The sequence below is a fragment of the Furipterus horrens genome, unplaced genomic scaffold (genome assembly GCF_987537825.1).
Source record: "Furipterus horrens unplaced genomic scaffold, mFurHor1.1.pri manual_scaffold_17, whole genome shotgun sequence".
NCBI classification, from domain to species: domain Eukaryota; kingdom Metazoa; phylum Chordata; class Mammalia; order Chiroptera; family Furipteridae; genus Furipterus; species Furipterus horrens.
In genome coordinates this window covers 40,704,843-40,713,138 of record NW_028327187.1, presented here as the reverse complement: position 1 = coordinate 40,713,138, position 8,296 = coordinate 40,704,843, and the positions used below count along the sequence as shown (strand labels likewise).

The following is an 8,296-nucleotide window of genomic DNA, read 5'->3' as shown; positions in this document are numbered from 1 at the left end:
TTAAATCCCTCATGACAGCAATTTACTAAGAAAGAAAAAGTAAGTCATTGTAATGGCCTATAAATTAACATATTACTTATTAAGCAAATATTACCCCCAAGCACATCAAATCACCTTGAACATTCACACAATGTGGGTTGGGAAACTACGTAATTAAAACTAAGAGCTTGCCCTGGCTGGTGTGGCTCAGTGGATTGAGTGCCAGCCTGCGAATGAAAGGGTCACTGGTTCAATTCCCAGTCAGGGCTCATGCCTGGGTTGCGGACCACGTCCCCAGTTGGGGGCATGCAAGAGGCAACCACACATTGATATTTCTCTCCCCCTCTTCCTCCCTTTCCCTCTCTCTAAAAATAAATAAAATATTTTTTTGAACACTAAGAGATAAAACACGCATGGAGGAGTCATATGATCAGTCAATAAATATTTATTGAGCACCTACTATGAGGCCAAGCATTGCTCTAATCAGTGGACATTAACAAAAAATAGATGCGTTGATTTGTATAATTCCTTCTGGAACCTGATCAACACAGTTGAAAGAACTGTCATCATTTCCAAAATATTTGCATTTGTGGCCATTTCTATTTCAAGGCCTTAATTACCTTTATTAAACACGTGGATTACATAGGGGAGGGTACCTTAAGGGATCAGCAGCTTACTCCATACCATTTCACAGATGGCAAAGTTGAAGTGCTGAGAAATTAAAAATAAGTTTTTTACTATTAGTGCGAGGGCTAGAACCTTATTTCTGAAAAATCACATCAATAAAACCATGTATCGCCTCAATAGCCATATTTACTTTCTCACTTCCAACTCTTTTGATTAGTTTTTCAATAATCAGATCTGCATTTTTTTCTTTTTTATATATTTTATTGATTATACTATTACAGTTGTCCCAATTTTCCCCTTTTGACCTCCTCCACCCAGTACTCCACATTCCCTCCAACAACCCCCCCCCCCACTTAGTTCATGTTCATTGGTCACGCGTATAAGTTTTTTGGCTTCTCCATTTCCTACACTGTTGTTAACATCCTCTGCCTATTCAGTACCTACCAATTTGTATTTCTTAATCCCTGCACCTTTTCCCCCATTCTTCTCCCTCTTCCCCTCCTGACTGGTAACCATCTAAATGATCTCCATGTCTATGATTCTGTTTCTGTTCTGCTTGTTTGCTTAGTTTGCTTTTTAGATTCAGGTGTTGATAGTTGTAAATTTATTGCTATTTTAATGTTCATAGTTTTGATCTTCTATTTCTTAACTAAGTTCCTTTAACATTTCATATAATAATGGCTTGGTAATGATGAATTCCTTTAGCTTTAGCTTTTCTAGGAAGCACTTTATCTGCCCTTCCATTCTGAATGATAGCTTTGCTAGATAGAGTAATGTAGATTGTAGGTCCTTGCTTTTCATCACTTTGAATACTTCTTGCCAGTCCCTTCTTGCCTGCAAAGTTTCTTCTGAGAAATCAGCTAACATTCTTATGGGAACTCCTTTGTAGGTATTAACTATCTGCTTTTCTCTTGCTACTTTTAATATTTTCTTTGTCATTAGACTTTGGCATTTTAATTATGATGTGTCTCGGTGTGGTTCTTTTTGCATCCATCTTGTTTGGGACTCTCTGTTCATTCTGGACTTCTATGTCTATTTCCTTCCTCAAATTAGGAAGTTTTCTTTCATTATTTTTTCAAATCAGTTTTCAATTTCTTGCTCTTTCTCTTCTCCTTCCAGCGCCCCTATGATTCAGATGTTGGTACATTTGGAGTTGTCCCAGAGGCTCCTTACTCTACCCTTTTTTTAAAATTCTTTTTCTACTTGTTGTTCTAATTGAATTTTTTTCCTTGTGTTCCAAATCGTTTATTTGATTCTTGGCTTCATCTCCTTCACTATTGACTCCTTGTAAAATTTTCTTTATTTTGCTTAGTGTAAACTTTATTTCTGTCTGGGTCTTTTTTATGCTGTTGAAATGCCCAATGAGTTCCTTGAGCATCCTAATAACCAGGGTTTTGAACTCTGCATCTCATAGATTACTTATATCCATTTTCTTTAGTTCTTTTTCTGGAGTTTCTTTCTTTTCTTTTATTTGGGCCATATTTCTTTGTCTCCTCATTTTTCCAGCCTTCTTGTGTTTGTTTCTATGTTTTAGGTAGAGCTGCTTTGACTCCCTGTCTTAGTAGTGTGGCATAATATAGAAAAGTACGCCGATAGCTGGATAGGATGGAGACTTAAGTAATCGCCTGGGCAGGGCAACCCGTGTGAATCCAGCTGCCTGAGTCTCAGATATGTGGTTCTCTGTGTGAGAGGGCTCAGCAAAGGGATATGGCCACTGCCTGGCCTCTGGAGTCTTTTCCAGGAGGAAGCTGTCCCCCAGCACTCACCCTGATGCCAGACACTTCAGTTTCTCCCTGTATGCCACCAGAGCCCTTGAAGTTGCTGCGCTGGTGCTGGAGCCCAGAGGGAGTGAGTCTGAATAACTTCTCAGACCACTGCAGATCCTTTAAGAGGAGATGCCTGAGAATCCTGCAGTTTCTTCTTCTTCTTCTTTTTTTTTTTTTGGCTGGGTACAGTGAACTTTATTGATAGTGCATGACAAGGTAGGGCTCCCTAAGCCCTTCCCCTCTTTAGGGGGTCTAGGATGGCAACTAGAGGTCAGGAGATTCTCAGTATGTTGGGGGATCAGTTTGGGGCAAGGATTCCCCAGCAGCTGAGGGCCTCTCTTCCTGTTGCTGGGGCTGGTGGTCCAGGGGGCTCTTACTCCTTGGTGGCCATGTGGCGCATAAGGTCCACTCCCCCTGTTGCTGTAGCCAAATTCATTGTCATACCAGGAAATGAGCTTGACAAAGTGGTCATTGAGGGCAATGCCAGCCCCAGCATCAAAGGTGGAGGAGTAGATGTCACTGTTAAAGTCGCAGGAGACAATCTGGTCCTCAGTATAGCCCAGGATACCCTTGAGGGGGCCCTCTGATGCCTGCTTCACTAGCTTCTTGATGTCATCATATTTGGCAGCTTTCTCCAGGTGACAGGTCAGATCCATAACTGACACATTGGGGGTGGAGACACAGAAAGCCATACCAGTGAGCTTCCCATTCAGCTCAGGGATGATCTTGCCTACAGCCTTGGCAGTGCCAGTAGAAGCAGGGATGATGTTCTGGGCAGCCCCTCGGCCATCACACCACAGCTTCCCAGAGGGGCCATCCACGGTCTTCTGGGTGGCAGTGATGGCATGGACTGTGGTCGTGAGCCCCTCCACGATACCAAAGTTGTCATGGATGACCTTGGCCAGGGGGGCCAAGCAGTTGGTGGTGCAGGAGGCATTGCTGACAATCTTCATGGAGTTGTCATACTTGTCTTGGTTCACACCCATCACAAACATGGGGGCATTGGCAGAAGGGGCAGAGATGATGACCCTCTTGGCTCCACCCTTTAAGTGAGCCCCAGCCTTCTCCATGGTAGTGAAGACACCGGTGGACTCCACAACATATTCAGCACCAGCATCACCCCATTTGATGTTGGTGGGATCTCACTCCTGGAAGATGGTGATAGACTTTCCATTGACAACAAGCTTCCCATTCTCAGCCTTGACTGTGCCTTTCAACTTGCCATGAGTAGAATCATACTGGAACATGTAGACCATGTAGGTGAGGTCAGTGAAGGGGTCATTGATGGTGACAATATCCACTTTGCCAGAATAAAAAGCAGCCCTGGTGACCAGGCACCCAATACGGCCAAATTCATTCACTCCGACCTTCACCGTCGTGTCTCAGGGTTGAGGCTGGCACTGCACAGGAAAACGCAGCAGTCCGTTGAACTGGAGGAGCAGAGCAGAATCCTGCAGTTTCTTCATCCACCCAAAACCCCAGTGGTTTTTGCAGCCAGAAGTTGTGGGGACTTATCTTCTTGTCACTGGAACCCTGGGCTGGGTGGTCTGGTGTGGAGCTGGGATCCCTCACTCCTAAGATATCCTTCCCAATTTTGATACACCACATGTGGGTGTGGGACCACCCATTCTGCATCTCCACCCCTCCTACCTCTCTGAATGAATGTGACTTCTTTAATTCCTTGGTTGTCAGACTTGCATACAGCTCAATTTTCTGAAAATTCTGGAGGATAATTGTTTTGTAGGTTAGCTGTAATTTTTGCTGTGGTTGTGCAAGTAGGCAAGCCGTGTTTACATACACCTCCATCTTGACCAGAGGTCTGCATTTCTCTCTAAAATAAACAGCAAATTTTCTATGACCCATGGGCACTTGGTACAGGTTTAAAACATTGAGCTTAACGATTGCAAACATCTCTCATCATGTGGGGGGGGAGGGTGGAAGCTGGCAAAGATCACCTAACTTTAGGCATTTAGCTAAAACATCCAAAATTCCAGGGAGATATTGGGGATATTTTACCTCAGTTGTCTGGCTGCTGGGGAGGAGAATGTGTCGTCTTAAAATTTCTATTCAGAATTTTAATTAAATTGTGGCCTGTAGCAAAATAGAAAGGCATTAAAATCAAATACTGGCGTCTCTTTGTTTATTTTATGGGCTCTCATCTCTAACTAGTTCTCGCTGAAATAATTAAATGTCTTTTCAGCAAATGGACTCTCCAGGCTGTTTAGTTTAATGCTTCTTATAACCTGGCAAGTATGTGCTTTATAATTCAGTTGATTTCCGCTCTCCTTCACACCATCCCATCCCCCACCACATACACACTTTTCTCTTCTCTCCCCACAGAAGTTGGCTAGAGGGTTTCTGTGGATTAGAATGGCATTAATGAATCTGTAGGCCAGAGCGATGTTACATAGATTGGCGGAGACTGGCGGAGGCTGAACACATTGTATTTGACATTAATGGGTCAGAGGCACTTCTAGATTGAAATTGGTGAAGGTGGAGAGGACACACAGTGTAGTAAATGAGGCTTATCTGAGAGTGATGTCTGAAATCTCATATTTACTAACCCATTGTATTACACAAAGGGAAAATTGCTTTTTAAAAAGTATAGAATCCACATTGGCAGAGGAAACAGTAGAATTTACCTTGGGAATGTGTGTGTGTGTGTGTGTGTGTGTGTGTGTGTGTGTGTGTGTGTGGTGTGGGTGGAGATCCTGTTTAGTAAAACATCATTATGAACCCTTTAGGGATAAAAGCCAAAGCCAGGGACAGTTTGAAATGGGAAGATTTAGTCAAAGGGGGTCTAACTGCTTACATAATAAAGTAGGAAATAGATCTTTCTAGGGATAAAGAAATGATTCTGATGCACAACTATTTTTTGCTTCCTTTGAACAGAGCCCCATCCCAGAAATAGGAGATGAAAAAGGAGTACAAGAGAATAGAGAGATGTTGGAAAACTAACTTTGGAATTCTAACAGCTAACTTCTAATGTGTGTTTACCGTGATCTTCCAGGCACCAGGCTGAGGGCTTTTCCCCATTATCTCATCTAATCTTCCCAACAGACTTACGAAACAGAGACCATTAGCCTCCTCATTTTACAGACCTGAAAAGTGTGATTTAGCAACATTAAATGACTTACTGAAGGTCTCATAGTTACTAAGTGGCAGATTTGGCATTCATATTTGCCATCCCTGTTCTTCTCCAAATAAAAGGGGCAAATAGTGTGAACATTTAAAATCTGGGCCTACAGCCCTGATCAGTGTGACTCAGTTCGTTGGAGTGTCATCCCATGACCAAAAGCTTGTGGGTTCAATTCCTAGTCAGGGCACATGCCTAGGTTGTGGGCTTGATCCCCATTCCAGATGCCTACCATTCCTGGTCCAGGTGCACACGGGATGCAACTGATTGATGCTTCTCTCTCACACCAATCTCTCTCTCTTTCTCTTCCTCTCTCTCTAAAAGAAATGAAAAAGTGTCCTCAGGTGAGGATTTAAAAATTTTGTTTCAAATCTGGGCCTAAAAGCTGTTAGACTTACTTAAGCTGAATAATAATGACCGTGACAATGCTGGTGAACGGTGACAGACATCAGGTACTTATTGTGCTAAGTACTTCACATAAGTCAGTTACTGTAATCCTTATAACAACTTTTCTTGGGAAATATTTTTATTCACCCTCTTGTACACATGAAAAAAAATAGAGTCTGCAAGGTTAAGCAACTTTCCAAAAGTTAGATAACTAGGAAATGGAAAAGCTGCAGAGTAAGAGCAGCCCCCCACAACATAGTGCAACACTAGGGCCCAGGGAGAGAGTGAGCTACCAGTAGAACATTCCCTCTAATGACATGTGGCCCAGAATCTTTTGGAACCCTAATATTTAATTAACAAATTTTATATTGCTCCCTAATCTATGCTATAATCTGTCATGGACAACTGAGTATTGGGACACTTATGCCTCACAGAGTAGAGACTTAATAGAGGGTCAAGAAATATTTGGTGACCAAATGGATAGATGAATGGAGTGTAATCAGTAGTTTTCAAGTTTTTCATTCTCTGGCCCTGTAAGTTCCATATCTCTATAATGAGTTGAATCCTTTCATATGAGTTAATTTTAAGTATATTTTATTGATTATACTGTTACAGTTGTCCCAATTTTTTCCCTTTGCTCCCCTCCTCCCAGTATCCCCTTTCCTCCAGCAATCCACCCCACTTACTTCATGTCCACGGGTCATGCATGTAAGTTCTTTGGCTTCACCATTTCCTATATTATTCTTAACTTCCCCTTGTCTATTTTTTACCTACCAATTATGCTTCTTAATCCCTGCACCTTTTCCCCATTCTCTCCCTCCCCCCTCCCAGCTGATAACCCCCAAATGATCCCCATACTTATGATTCTGTTCCTATTATGGATGTTTGCTTAGTTTGTTTTTGTTTTTATTTTTTAGATTCTGTTGTTGATATTTATGAGTTTGTTGTCATTTTAATGTCCATACCTTTGATCTCCTTTTTCTTAAATAAGTCCCTTTAACATTTCATATAATAATGGATTGGTGATGATGAACTCCTTTAGCTTTATCTTGTCTTGGAAGCACTCTATCTGCCCTTCCATTCTGAATGATAGCCTTGCTAGATAGAGTAAACAAGATTTTGGGTCCTTCATTTTCATCACTTTGAATACTTCTTGCCAGTCCCTTCTTGCCTGCAGAATTTCTTCTGAGAACTCAGTTGATAGTCTTATAGGAATCCCTTTGTAAGTAACTCTCTTCTTTTGCTGCTTTTAAGATTCTCTCTTTATATTTAACCTTTGGTGTTTTAATTATGATGGGTCTTGGTGTGGTCCTCTTTGGGTCTGGCTCATTTGGGACTCTCTGTGCTTCCTGGACTTGTATGTCTATTTCCTTTACCAAATTTGGGAGGTTTTCCTTCATTATTTTTTCACATAAGCTTTCAATTTCTTCCTCTTCTCCTTCTGGCATCTCTCTGATTCATATATTGGTACATTTAAAGCTATCCCAGAGGTTCCTAAGCCTCCCCTTCTTTTTGTTAATTCTTGTTTCTTCATTCTGTACTGGTTGACTGTTTATTTCTTCCTTATGTTCCAAATTGTTGATTTGAACCCCAGCTTCCTTCCCTTCACCATTGATTTTGTGTGGATTTTCCTTCGATGCACTTAGTATAGCCTCCACTTCTCCCCTTACACATTTGCTGTACTCAATCATTTGTCTGAGCATCATTATCAGTGATTTGAACTCTGTGTCTGTTAGATTGGCTATCTCCTCGTCACTTAGTTCTCCCATTGGAACATTGGCCTGCTCCCTTTTTTGGGCCATACTACTCTGTCTTCTCAACTTGATAACCTCCTATGTTTGCCTCTGTGTGTTAGGTAGAGCTATCGCACCTGTTACGTTGTAAGTGGCAGAGTTTAGATATGTGTCAGTGCAGGATGACCCATTTCACCATGTTGTGGTGCAGTATGTGGGGTAGGGGCCTGAGAGGGAACAATGCCACTCGCTAAGCACTTGTCCCTTTTCCAGGCACTTCTCCCACTTCCCGTATGGGACTGGCACCCATCTAGCTGTTGTCCTGGTGGTGGTCTCCAAGGTGGGTGGGTTTGCAGACATTCTAGGACTGGGGGCCTCTAAACAAACAGACCCTGCTGAGAAACCAGCAGTTTCTCCCTCCACCCCAACCCCCACTGATTTTCACAGTCAGAAGCAATGAGGCTTTATTTTCCCTGGTGCTGCACAGTCTAGTCTGGGACTGGGATCGCTCCCCAGGTGTCCCTCCTGACTTTTATAATGTGTGGCTATGCTTTCCACTGGCTGGCTACAGCCACTGTCTTGCTGCTGCCAGCGCCACCACAACCACTACACTATGTCTTCTCTGCCCCAATTGTGCCCCTCCTACCTGTCTGAATGAGTATTACTTC

The 8,296-nt window shown here is 42.5% G+C and overlaps 1 pseudogene; it reads right to left on the bottom strand.

Moving 5' to 3' along the window:
- Positions 1–2,745: 2,745 nt before the first annotated feature.
- On the bottom strand, positions 2,746–5,408 carry LOC149990892 (glyceraldehyde-3-phosphate dehydrogenase pseudogene; annotated as a pseudogene).
- Between the last annotated feature and the right edge of the window lie 2,888 nt (positions 5,409–8,296).